The following is a 13,842-nucleotide window of genomic DNA, read 5'->3' on the forward strand; positions in this document are numbered from 1 at the left end:
GGTGAGCACAAGAAAAAGTCAACCAAGGTCAACTGGGGCAAAACGCATAAAATGTCTGTGTTGTTCTAATCTAACAAATGGAAGCGTCTTGATGAGACTCGTGCTCGATTTTAAAAAAAATGTTTTCTCTTTTCATTCGATGGGCTGTCGGCTGACACTTCCTCTCTTCCCGTCACATCATCCCGCTCCTCTTTTGTCATTCATGCTTTCAAGTGCACCCTCTCAGTCTCTCTCGCTCTGCAAGGGGTCCCGCTGGCTGTTCACGACCAACAAAAGGCCAGCGGTGGTCTGGTCCATTTCAATGTCTTTCGGCTCGGCTGCACTTTATTGTATCGCGAGCCAGCACACTGGCTCCCTTTTCAAATGCGTATACTCAACACTAGCTTCACTTCTCAATTTTTTCTACCACATACCTGTACTCTACAAACTGGATGTTCAATGCCAAACCTGGACAATACCTGGAGCACATTCAAAATGATTGATCATATTACGTGTTTTTACTCCAAGCAGCACGGGCGGCACCAGTGGTTAGAATTAGGGATGAGCAATTCATCAAATTCAAATGAACTCATTCACTCGCAGCCATTTTTCTCTGAAGCAACCCCCTTTGCTCTTGGCCGTTTTACTGGATTTTGACTGATTTTGCAAGGCCCACAGAATATTCTGTTTTATATTAAAACTAAAGAGGGATTAGAGTCTCTTCTTTCACCAGGAAAAAAAAGCATATTTGTATCTGTTTCCGTTTTGCAACAATTGGCATTAAAATATAGCTAAGTGTCATTATTATTTACAAATCTGTTGAAAAGAAAGCTTATTGCAACATGACCCTGGTTGATCTCTACCATTGCTTTACGCGACCTCTTCAGTTCAGAAGCTGCCAAAGCCTTTTGTATGCTCTAGCATAATTTTTATTTATTTTTTTTAAACTTAAAAACGTAGAAATATGTTTTGGGGAGTGAAGAACAAAGTATTAAAAAACGTATTTATATGTTTTTGGGTTTGAATGAGTTAACATTGGAATGTAGTGGAATGCAGTTTTTAAAGTGCAAAAGCTGCAATATGGAGGGCAAAAAACAACTTCATATTCATTTTGGTCGGCCAGTAGGCTTTATATAGTGCCTAGATTAGTGTTGTCACTATTGAATAGTTTTAGAATTGATTAATCTATTGATTATTATTATATCGATTGACTAATTTTTTTTTTTCCCCTGACACTGTTTATTTACCGGTGATAGGTGTTTATTTTGTACTATTTGTATAGTGAAAAAAAAAAAAAAAGAAGAGGGATTGATGTTGTACTATGTTACCGGTTCGGTCATTGTCAAGTAAAAACAGATGTTTGCAAATGTCTTATTTCGATTTAACACAGAAGATAATCAGTCTTCTTTCATAAAGGACTACAGAAATCGGTGAACATTTATGCTGAAGTCAGAGGATTTGGACAATTTTAAATGAAAAAATGGCTCCAAACAATTACTCGAATATTAAAATAGTAGACCATTAGGTCAATTAATTTGACAATTGATTACTTGAGTAATTGATTCATTTTGACAACTCTCGTCAGTTCAAAACTAAACCTAAAAGACCACAAAATGTACATTCTGGTGGTATGTGTAATAAATACAGATTAATTTATTGCTTTTGTTTGTTTAAAAAAAAAATACACGTGGAGAGGTTGTTGAAAATTGTGATTGAAACATGACTACGTTTAAAAATGGCTGATAAAATGAACAATAGTAATGTGTGACAATTGAACAAAAGACTTTTATCACAATGGCTGTTATGTCCACACAAAAAATAATTTGAACATTTCTTTTTTTTAAGAGACAAATGACTTGCAACTGTAAATGTGTCAAATAGAAACACAGCAATTGTTATAATTTTCACATTGGAAGACTTAACATGTAAATAGTGCACTTCATTTTATCTTTGACAGAGACATATTTGCAAAACCAATGTTATTATATCTGGAGTAACACAATGTAACCTGCTGTCGGCACTCAAAAGAACAAAAACACTGCAGAAAAATAGCTCATGACCTTTAAATGTTGCTTTTTGAAGACCCGGGAGGCATTTTCCTTATTTGGTCACAAAGCCTCACTCTTATGTGATTTGATGTGCCGTATTGTAAAACACTGGAGATCCGAGTGCTCTTTGACCAGTGTTCTGCATGGGCTCCTGTACTAATAGAGGTGAAAGGGCAGCGCTTGATAGGTGATATGCATTTAGATGAGAGGCCATTTGAATAAAAGCCTGCATACTTTATCACCGGCATCTGCATAATAGGGGGGGGGGGGGGGGGGAGCTCCTGCTGAGAGCCCTTTTGTTTTCACATATCCATAATTGTCATGATGAGTTTCTTGTTTTTGCGCAGGTGTGACGTTCTGAGACTCACAGACACTTCAATAAGTACACTTTTTGATGACATCCTATTAGAGAGTTTTTTTCCCAACAGTGATTAGTTAATATGGCAGCTTTATTTTTTATGTAAAATGATGACTTTTCACTACAGTGTTTTTTTTTTTTTGTAAAGATCTCCAAGCTAACTTATCCACTGCCATTGACAGTTATAGACATCAAAATTCATTTGAACTATTTTGATTAGTTTAACATTTTTTTTCCACTTTTGTTAACAAAAAGTATGAAAACATAGATTTCGTTATTGTACATTTAGAACAGATATAAAATTTGTGATTAATCGTGAGTTAACTAGTTAACTAAATTACAAATTTTAATCGCCTGACGCAATAATAATCTTTTCTATTTTTAAAAAATGTAATTATTTAAAAAAAATATTTTCTATTTAACAAAATGTTTTAATTATTTTTTGTATTTAAAAAAAAATATATTTTTCTTTTTTAATTTATAATTCTTATTTTTTTAATCTTTTTTAAATTATTTTAATTATTTTTTTATTTGATTTATTTTTTATTTTTTATTTTTTATCTTTTCTTTAAAAAAAATTCAATCATCTTTTCTATTTAATTTTTTTTATTTTTTTATTATTTGAATTATTTTTTTATTATTTTTTATCTTTTCTTTAAAAAAATATTTTTTAATTTTGAATAATCCATCCATCCATTTTCTTGGCCGCTTTTTCCTCACAAGGGTCGAGGGGGTGCTGGAGCCTATCCCAGCTGGCTTCGGGCAGTAGGCGGGGTACACCCTGAACTGGTTGCCAGCCAATCGCAGGGCACACAGAGACGAACAACCACACTCACATTCACACCTAGGGACAATTTGGAGTGTTCAATTAACCTGCCATGCATGTTTTTGGAATGTGGGAGGAAACCGGAGTACCCGGTGAAAACCCACGCAGGCACGGGGAGAACATGCAAACTCCACCCAGGAAGGCCGAAGCCCGGACTCGATCTCACGTCCTCTGCACTGGGAGGCGGACGTGCTAACCAGTCAGCCACCGTGCTGCCCATTTTGAATAATCTTTTCTTAAAAAAAAAAAGATTATAAAAAATTAGGTGCGTCCGGCGATTACATTTTTGAATCATAATTCATCAAATGACTTCTCTCGTTAACTCACAAACTTTATATCTGTTCTAAATGTACAAAAAAAAACATTTTTTCTAGGTTTTCATACTTTTGTTAACAAAAGTGTGTGTGTGTTGGGGGGGGGGGAATTACTTATAGAAACAAAGTGAATTTTTGACATCTATAGCCGCCAATGGCAGTGAATGTGTTAAAATAGTTTCCTTTTAAACCTATTATTTCTGTCAAACGCTTAACACCTAAAAACACTTAACTTATAATTAGCCACCTGAGAAGGGAGATTTTAGACGGTGGATGGAAAGCAAAGGAGATAAAGATAGATGAAAGTCAATCAGAACCTGAGCGAGCGTGAGTGTGCACGTGTGTGAGTGGAGAAGGAAGGAGGAGAATAATGAGACAATAATTCCGTTGAAAAGAAGGGGGAAATTAAGGTACGATGGTGATGATGGAGGACAACATGAAGGCTACTTTAGGGTTGTCTTTCAAACTGTTTGTGCACAAGATATTGACCCACAGGCCACAACATTAGGCACCCCTGCACTGTCAAAGTAATTGTTTTACTAGTGGATCAATATTACTGAACTGGATCTCATTTTGTAATCATTTCCACAATTGTGTCTATCCATTTTATAATTCATTCAATGTAAAGACACTTTTAAAGACCCGGTCTTATTGCATGTGCATGAAGTGTGAATGTGTGCACGAGGGACCAGCCTATTACTACTTGACATGCAAATCTCTTTTTCTGACCTTCTTCTGTCTGAGTCTCTTGCAGTCCCTCCCCCCACCACACAATCTCTCTCTCTTTCTCTTTCTGTATCTCTCTGTCTCTCTCTCTATATATATATATCTTTCTTTCTATATATCTCTATCTCTATCTTTTTTTCTCGCTCGCTCTGTCTCTTTCTCTCTTGCTCGCTCTTTCTCTATACCTCTTTTTCTCTTGCTCTTTTTCTTTCTTTCTCTATCTCTACCTCTTTTTCTTTCTCTCTCTTTCTATCCCTCTTTCTCTATCTCTTTCATTTTCTCTGTCTCTCTTTTTCCCTAGCTCTCTCGCGCTCTCTCTTTCACTCTCCCCACAACTCACTTTCTTTTTACATATCACCACATTTCACTATCATTCTCTTACGTTATCTATTTGGGGAAATACACAATAAAAAAACATAAACATTTGTTCCATTCAACCAAACTAGATTTTTTTTTTGTTGTGGCCAAAGTACTAGCTTAATGCTAACATAATGTGAAACCTATAGATAGGCTAACTCAAATTAGCATAGATGTTACAGTAGTTATAAATCTTTAAACAACTGATAACTTCAACATTCGGAGCAGCAACACATACAAAAACAGCATACGGCAATTCTCACAGGCATATATTCCCTGTGTTACATTGAATGGGTGTTTCAGGACCCAATTACAGGGAAGGAAGCAAAGCGAGGAGGCAGAGGTGCTCAAAAAAGGGGTGTTTAATCAAACAAAACAAAAAGGCAAATCAGATACCAGCTATCAAAAAACATGAGATCAACAAAGTTCAAAAGAAGTGCAAACAAGTCATGACGAGACTTAACTTAAGACTAAGAACTAATGGCAACACGTGACAAGGGAACGACAATGACGAGACAAGGACTGAAAGAAAGCGAGAAACTAAATACACATAGTTACAAGAAAACGAGAGAGACCTGGAAAAGACACACCAAACCAAAAAACCGACCAAGACAACCTTAAGGGTTGGGGACTATCTCTCTGAAACAATAACTTAAAAATCAGCAATATTGTATAGTGGGGGAACACTACTGAATCCAATGTATTTTTCGTGAAGAGTTGATGTTGCCTGCTGCCTGTTATGAGGCGAGTAATCTCTTTACTAAGCATGTAAACAGTATAATGCCCAAAGAATTGTTCTCATATTCAACACATACAGTATATATACCTTATATTAGGTTTTGGTTATAGTAAGATTTCAAAAACATTACCATTGTCAATTTGTCATGTTCAGTATCGCACACACAAATACTAAAGCAGCGGACATCATTCCGGCATTCCCAGTGAACCTTTGGCCATGGCTGATAACGATATAATGATGAAGATGCATGGACTGCAAGTACAACACGGGCAGGTTGAGTGTGGGAGTGCATGTCTTCAGGAAATGAATGGCAGTGTGTGTAAATAGGAGTGTGAATGATTAAACCGGTAGGGTCTGCTTGTCAAGGTTGCTGCCTAATCTCTGACTCCGCTGTTCATATATATATATATACTACATTTATCCTTAACATGTGTTTATAACATTGGAACTCATATACAGAAAAACACAAAAGGCGTATATCATATATAGAGTGCAGTACTGTAGTTTGTTTAATGTTCATTGTATACCTTTTTATTTTAGGAACCACGCGCATCAAATGTCAATTCTCAGAAAATGAAAATCATCTCAATTAGCGTGTCAACCGAATTCCTCACTTGATGCACCGCCTCATAAGCATGTCATCTTGTAGGTTTGTTTGCACAAGGGTCAAAGTGCCCCCGGACCATCTGCTGTCATGTCACACACTCCCTCAACTTACAACCTCCCACCGGTTGCATGCAATTGTTTGACAACTGGAGAATAACCTGGGACATCCGAACACCATGCCTTCTGCCTTGGAATTACAAAAAACTAAATTGTGCTTTCTGTGAAGGTGTATATGGACCATGCTGAAAATTAAATTAAATTGTGGTAAACTTGCAAGATGTCATTTCCCAGCATTTTCCCCCCTCTCACAATTCCAACTTCTACTCATTTACTAATGCTGCTCCTTTGTCACTTTTTGTTTACTGTGCAGATTAATGTTAACATTGTTTATACTGATAAAAGTTAAAGAAAGAAAAAATATTAAGTACTATTCATTTTTAAAAATGCCGTTTTTTAAACGTAAAATTGTTAAAATACTTTTAACAATCTAATGGATTGGATTATTTTATCTGCAATTACTGTAGCTGCGTTTTATATTGTGTTATCATCCTCACTGACTGACACAATAAACAATCAAATGACAGAATGGAATTTGAACTTCAACATGACCAAGGACCAACTTCTTATAATGCATTGGAATGATTAGCACACAACACATTTGAGTGACTATTAATTCGTCTTCCGTCAGACTACAACTTGATATCAAAACAAACAGTATGGAAAACTGTATTGTATTTTTTGGAGATATGACATAGAATGAGCCCCATTTCTTGTTTACTGGCTCTTTAATCTAATCAGATTGGAAAGTAAATACAGTTGCTGGTGATAAATCAGTCAGGCAATTGACTGTTTTTGCCTCTGGCAGGTTAATGTTCAAAACAGCCACCCACAACCATGCAGTGTTTGCTAACTCCCACAAAGCACCTTCTGCAAATACTTATTCTTTTGCTTTGTCTTTTTCAACTATTTACAGAACTATCTAAGATCGATGTAAGTATATCCAATTGAATACAGACACTTGAGATTTGCTGATGTTAGTGTAACGTAACGGTTCGTTGGTGGTTAAGGGAACACTTTATAAAATGAGAGAGCAGGACAGAGACAGATTTCTTCAGGAACAACGCTTGTTTACTCGTCACACGCAGCTACAGCACAATACTTCCTGACAACTGATCAGCTGACCAACACTAACCAATCAGGGGCTAGCAAACTTTAGGTAAATGCTAGTGAATTAGAACAGCAGATTCAACACGTCAGTTTAGCTACTTGTATATACAGTATAAAAAAAAAATATATATATATATATACACAAATGTGTAACTGTTAATAATAATTGTAGAAACATAAATGTATCAGTAAATATATATTTTAACAAATCAACTCAAATCTGACTTATTTCTAAACCTTACATTAGCTTAGCATGGAACGTCACTTGGCAACAGGGTTCAGTTAGCACAGCTGACTGTTTACTGTTTGACTTAACTGCGACGTTTTTACATCAAGTGATGTTTCCCTACGACAAACATGCCAATACAAGTGATATGATGAACATGATGAAACTTAAGTGTAAATATTTATTCTGCACCTGGCCAATGTTTCAGCATCCATTGAAGAAAGAAAATGCTGGCCGTAAAGCCATTGAAAACTGTTTTTTAGTTCACCCAAACGACAGGGTGGACAATAATATCAGACACATGCAAAATGGTCACTACCATCATGAAAAACAATAATGAAAATGACTTTAGTTTTATGATTGTTGAATATAGCTTTAGTTTCACCTAATTTACTGAAGCAGGCATGGACAAAATGAATTAAGGTAGTGTTGACTCATGTGCGCCATTACTATAATGCCATTAATAGATTCATCCATCTATTTTCTATATCATTGTACATACAATTCTATAGCACTTGTCCTTATTATGGTCACGGGAAAGCTGGAACCGATCCTAGCTGACTTTGGCCGAGAAGAGCCTTGGACTAGTCGGCAGCCAATCACAGGGCACCCATAAACAAAAGCCTTCACACTCACATTCTCACATCTGGGCTGTTAATTGTCTTTTATTTGTTTCAGCCAAACATGTCAGAGTGTCTGGAGAACAGCAACCATCATGCACCTCCACAAGGAGGATCGATTGACTCTCACAATCGCGGGGCAGACATGCTAAACCCCTCTGACATTGTGCTGCCCAAAAGTCAAATGAAAAATTTCAAAATATGAATGGAGGAAAGAATGTCTGACCCACTTCCTTCTTTCCGTTGGTTACTTTTTATTCTTGCATCCTTCCTTCCACCCGTCCTTCGCAAAACCTGTTTGTTTGTTTTTTGGTTCATGTATTCTTACCGCCTTTCTTCCGTTAATTAAACCTGCTTTTCGACCTTCCTTCCGTCCTTCCATCAACCTCTGATCTGTTTTTGCTTTTCTTTCTTCCTTGACTGCTTTCCGTGTTTCTCTGAGTTGCTTTTTTAATTTTAATTTTGAGTCATTTCTTCCTTTGCTAAAACTGCTTTTCTGCCTTCCTTTCTTCTTGACTCAGTTATTTGCCATTAATTACGATCCATCAAATAAAACAAGTTCATTTCAAAAGTCTAGACTCAATGTATTTAAACGAAATCAATATATTTATATGACTAAAACAATTCAGGTCATTTCCATTTCATTTCAGGCCAATATGACATTTATGAGGATATAATGCACAGAAAGAGATAAAAAAAAAAAGTATCCTATATCGTGAACATTTGTGACCATTTTTCCTATCTCAGTTAACTTTGGGTGAGAGGCAGAATATGCCCCAGACTGGTCGCCAGCCACTCACAGGGCACATTTAGACAAACAACCATTCTCCCTCAGTTTTGAGTCTTGAATGAAGCTAACATACATATTTTTGGAACTTGGGAAGAACAGGAGTACTGACACACACATTATATATTCATATTTATAATAGTGTGTGCATCTCTCCAAGACTAATTTAAACTACTGTCATTTGGGGACAGTGGTAAATATAGCTGTGTGTCATCCGCAAAACAATGATAGTCAACATTGGCGTTCTGACGCATTTGACCCAAAGGTAACATATACAAACTGAATACAAAGGGTCAATATCCCTTGAGGGACCCCACAGGGACAAAGAGTCCTGCAGACTACTCAATTAAGTTGATTCTTGCAGAATATACATGGAGATCAAGTGGAAGAATTTGATTCAGTGGGATTACAATTTTTTTCGACATGGCGTGGCTTGGGTTTGAGAGGATATGAGACAGTAGAAGAGTTTCTTGTTGCCATTTAGAATGAACTTGTCAATACAGTACTGTAATATTGACTTCCCTGCAACAATATAAGGCATCGCTCCAATAAAAGACCATTTAATAAATATCTTAATATATTTAAGGTGGAACGATTCGGTTTGATTCAATGCATTCCATCTTTTAAAATCAAAACTGTTTTGAACAATGTGATTGTCATTTTATTACTCAAATTGCATAATTGCACACGCACATATATTTTAAATAAAATCAACAACCAAGAAGAGTCCAACTGCCTCGATTAAATCCCGACGATTTTAAATACTATTCTGTAGCTGTAATACGTTTTAGTTTTAATTTCTCGGCTCTTCTAGTAACGTGCGGTTGCGTTCAGTCAGAGGAAGTGGAGAGTGTTTCCTGCTCACCCCCACCGTCGTCCTCCACTCGCATACGCGTCAGGCGAGCAGCCCCCCCTCCTCCATCCGTCGTCCCTCCAGGGTGTCCGCGCAGACGTGCACGCGCACAGCGGCGAACAAACAGGAGATCTGTAGCTAACTGCTAAATGCTAAAGGTTAGCCAGCAGCATCAGCGAGTTAAGAAGAAAATGGCGATCATGCAGGACGAATGCCTCCCCTCGTAGATGCTGCAAACGCGTTCAAGGAATTCTTTTTAGCCTTACAGTCGGCTTTCCTTTTCCACTCTGTTGCACTTTATTTTTCAATGAGGTAAGGCATTTTTTTGTTCACGGGTTTCCTTTTTTTTTTTTTTTACGCCCCTTGATGCAGTGCTATTGTAACCTTACCGGGCGTCATCGACACAGTAGGGACTGGCGGAGATAAGTTCAGCAGCCGCCGCCGTCGCTGTTGTTTTAGTTGGCCGGCCTAAGCTAGTCAAGGCGAGCGGGCCGTTTGTAAGTAGTTTGCAAATAAAATAGTATATGCATTTTTTTTTTCTAAAACTGTTCGGCGGCTACCGTTTGTATTTATTGGTAAGACAGCTAGCGTTAACTAGTTGTAGTCATTGGTTAACCTTAGCTTTTGTAGCGTTTAAAAAAAAATATATATATATATATATATATATATATATATATATATATATATATATATATATATATATATATATATATATATATAAACATCTACCGATATTAGTCTTGTGTACTCAACGAAGCTCTTTCGAAGGACAGTTTGGTGAGTAAAAACAAGTGGAAACGCATTTGTGTTTTTAACACGACCGCAAGAGAATTCGCAGCTTCGTCGTAGCTTGTAGGTGCTGTTAGCTTTAGCCGCCATGCTAATTTAACGACGCAGATGGCTCGGCGGTCGTGCAAACAGTCTAGTCGGCTTTTACGTTAGCATCTGAATGGTTTTACTTGTGAGCGGTTATGGTTTTGTGCGTTTACTTTTCAAGGCGTTGCAGGATAAATGTAATTTGGCAAGGGGGTAGTTGTGCAGTTTCGATTTCGATCGAAGGTATAACACCCTCTGTCGGCGAAAGGGCACCCATCAGCTGGTTCGTACCAGTAAACACTGCACTACATCGCCTTGCTTTTGCGCGTGAACATTTGGGACTTCATCAAGCAGGCCAGACGAGGTCACGGCTCACAGTAAGGTTTTACGCAGACTCTCGACGGGGCTTTTGTTAGTGTTGGTCGCTTTGGGAAAAATACTAGTGGAGACGAGAGGAGCAGGAGCCATGTTGGTTAAAGCTGCGAGTGGGCCAACAGCTGAGGAGAATGGAGATAATGGCCGATCAAGACCTGAGCTGTAACTCTAACCTAAACACTCTCTCGCTCGCTCTCTCTCTCTCTCTCGCTCTCTCGCGCTTGCTCTCTCTTTCTCTATCTGCACAGCCCAGACACAAACACACACACACACAGCTCGTTGGACCTGAATATAAAAGACGTCTTTCTTGAGGTTTTCTTCTTGTTGTGTTGAGCAACTTGTTTTCCAGCATATTTGGCACTGTTCACATACTGTAATTGCTATTAATTTCTGACAAGTATCGCAGATTGTTTGTGACCGTTTCTTACATAACTCAAAGTTAACACTCATTGCAGCCCATAAGATCCTGTTGGTTAAGAAAGAGATTGGTACCATGTAACATTTGAGATATTAACCTTATCTGTGTGTGTGTGTGTTTTTTTTTTTTTTTTATAGATTTGGAATTGGAAGCTTTTGCCACCAAAGAAACTGAAGCATCTTAACAGGTGTGTGAGTCGCTATGAACACCTAATTCATGCACACAGCACCACTGTAGTCCGGGTCAGCAAGACATTCTCTGCTGGTCTAAACAATATCAGGTCTGCATTTACTAGGGCCTGACCAACCTTTTTTTTTTTAAAGGCCGATTTCGATATTTGTCAGAATAAGATTCTAATAATCTAGCCGATTAACGTTTATGGAAATAAAGATATGAATTACAAATTGAATATTTGACTGTTTTACATTACTTAGTCCTTAAGTATATGTCTAACTTTACTAATATTTTTTTACCTGTTTTTTTTGGGGGGGGGGGGTGGTGTTTGAATATTATCTTTGTTTTATGTTGTAGCGTGTTAATGCCTGAATAAAATAAAATGGCTAAACGGTTATAAAATAGTTTATATCGGCCGATTAAATTGGTCAGGCCCTAATGTAATTTAATCTCTAATTTCTAATCCATTGGTGCCTTGAGATATGACTGAAGTGCTTTAAGAGGTTTTCGAAATAAATGCCACCATTTGCCTGTTTTTTTTTCTCTTCTATGTTCTTCGAGTTGCAAGCAAAATGTTTGGCGATGAGAGCTGTGGTGGCAGTGAACAAGTCACGCCATAGCAAGCAGCAGTTTGGCATATACTAAACAGTCCTTTTAAAAGGGTGTTCAAGCTGTTTTATGCCACTCCCAGTTGAGGTTTACAGTTAAACTATTCCAAAAATGAGGATAATTACATGTTGTGTATTTAAAAACACACACAAAACTTTACCTTAAAATCTTCTACCTTAATGCTAACACATAATGGGGAAACTCATTACAAGGTTGAGCAAATAACATCTACTGTATGTGGTGGTGTTAACTGTATCTTAATACAGTTACTTAATACAGAAACGATGCAGCAACTCATCTAGAGAGACAATATAAAAATACAGTGGCCTATTTGTCATACTGTGCAAATGACGACTAATTACTGTAGTTTACTGAATCAGTTACAGTAATTGTGAAACTCTTCTTTATCAGTGTCTGCATGACTGTATTGTACTACCCATTGGTGGACATGTTGCACACATCTAAGGAGTTGCAAGGACTTAATCATGATACATAAACTGTTTTAATTCTTTACATTGAATTATGTAATGTTTTTATTGAAGTAAAATTTTCTAGAGTTCTATTTCACTTGTTAAAAAAAACAGTAAACATTGTTTGGGAAGAGTTCCTTGGCAAAGTTAGCAGTAGTAATACTCTTATTTTATTATTTATCAGATTTTAGCCTCTATCATGCCATATCAGTCCAATGTGCCCAGCGCCTTCAGAAGCAGTTGTTGGTCAATATAACTTAAACTATATGCGCAATAGGAGTGTTTCCTTCCAGATTAAAAAAAAAACAAAAAACATCCTCACGTCAGCATTTTTCCATTTTTTGATTGGTTGGTTAGAGCAAAAGCGTTTTACAAAATAAACGAAGACTAACAAGTACTTCTTTTTTTTTTTTTTGCTGATCCAAAAAACTATCGATCTGTGACTCAAATCCATGATCCGATCCAAACCGTGACTTCTGTGATCCGTTGCACCACTAATACTCAAATTTTAAAAGGAGACGCATAAAAGGCTTTGCTTTTATGTTAACATTAGCTGGTATTTTGTGAAAGTTAGAGGGCTGATCTCATAGTTTGGGGTGACTATTTGCCTCTAAATTAATCACGCAAACATCTGCAATATTCAGGTTTTTGGAGTCCACAAATATATTTGTAATTTAGACTTTTTTTTCCCTGTTGTGTGTCCATTTATCACGACTTATGATTTGCAATTTTGCTTGTGATTTGTTGTAGGTACGTTTGTGGATCAGCGGGCACACGCTTTTAGTTTTGAGACAAACGTCACGCAATTTGCTCGATATTCACACCTGTGTTCGGTGCTTTACACTATGAGGCAGTGTTGCGCTCTCCGTTGAACATGAACGAGTCTGCTCCCATTTTTCGGGTAAAAATTAGAAATTGAAAAATGAAAAAAAAAAAAGCTTAGATTTGATTTTGATTATGTGAAACTAAACATGACTTATTTGTTTCGTTCAAGCTTTGCCTTGAAGCCTGAAGACGTTTTTTTACTGCTGCGGAAAAATAACATCTTCCCGGTCAAGTCTCCGAATGCATTCTATGTTATACCAATTAGCTCGTGCTTGAATTTGCTGCAACACTCTTTTTTTTGTGGCACTCGGAATAACCCGAACGGCTCTTTTGAAAAACATTCTTGAGTTTCCGAACGATCTGAGTGGAGCAGACCTCGCAGGAGGAGGAGACTGGCTAAAGTTACGAAAAAGATGGCGACTTTGAACGACATTTTAAACAGACTGCAGTGGGAGCATTAAAACATGGGCTCGCGCTTGTGCAACCGGACGGAATTTTTTATCAGCACACACTGAAAAGTTGGCCGCATTTGCAAGCATTTCAGTGGCA

General features: G+C 37.3%; 1 protein-coding gene across 9 annotated transcripts in view; it reads left to right on the forward strand.

The window, feature by feature from the left end:
* The first annotated feature begins 9,658 nt into the window (after positions 1 to 9,658).
* LOC144043056 (trinucleotide repeat-containing gene 6A protein-like) overlaps positions 9,659 to 13,842 on the forward strand; it is a 55,586-nt gene continuing 51,402 nt past the window's right edge. For 5 of the 9 annotated variants that reach the window (XM_077556280.1, XM_077556287.1, XM_077556282.1 and 2 more), the window contains exons 1-2: positions 9,659 to 9,918; positions 11,353 to 11,402. The gene's annotated coding sequence lies outside the window, so the exon portion shown is untranslated. Of the gene's footprint in view, positions 9,919 to 10,063; positions 10,182 to 11,352; positions 11,403 to 13,842 lie in introns of those variants that run through there. The other 4 variants (XM_077556283.1, XM_077556286.1, XM_077556288.1 and 1 more) reach the window with 3 other exon arrangements.

This window comes from Vanacampus margaritifer, chromosome 2 (genome assembly GCF_051991255.1).
Source record: "Vanacampus margaritifer isolate UIUO_Vmar chromosome 2, RoL_Vmar_1.0, whole genome shotgun sequence".
Lineage (NCBI taxonomy): Eukaryota > Metazoa > Chordata > Actinopteri > Syngnathiformes > Syngnathidae > Vanacampus > Vanacampus margaritifer.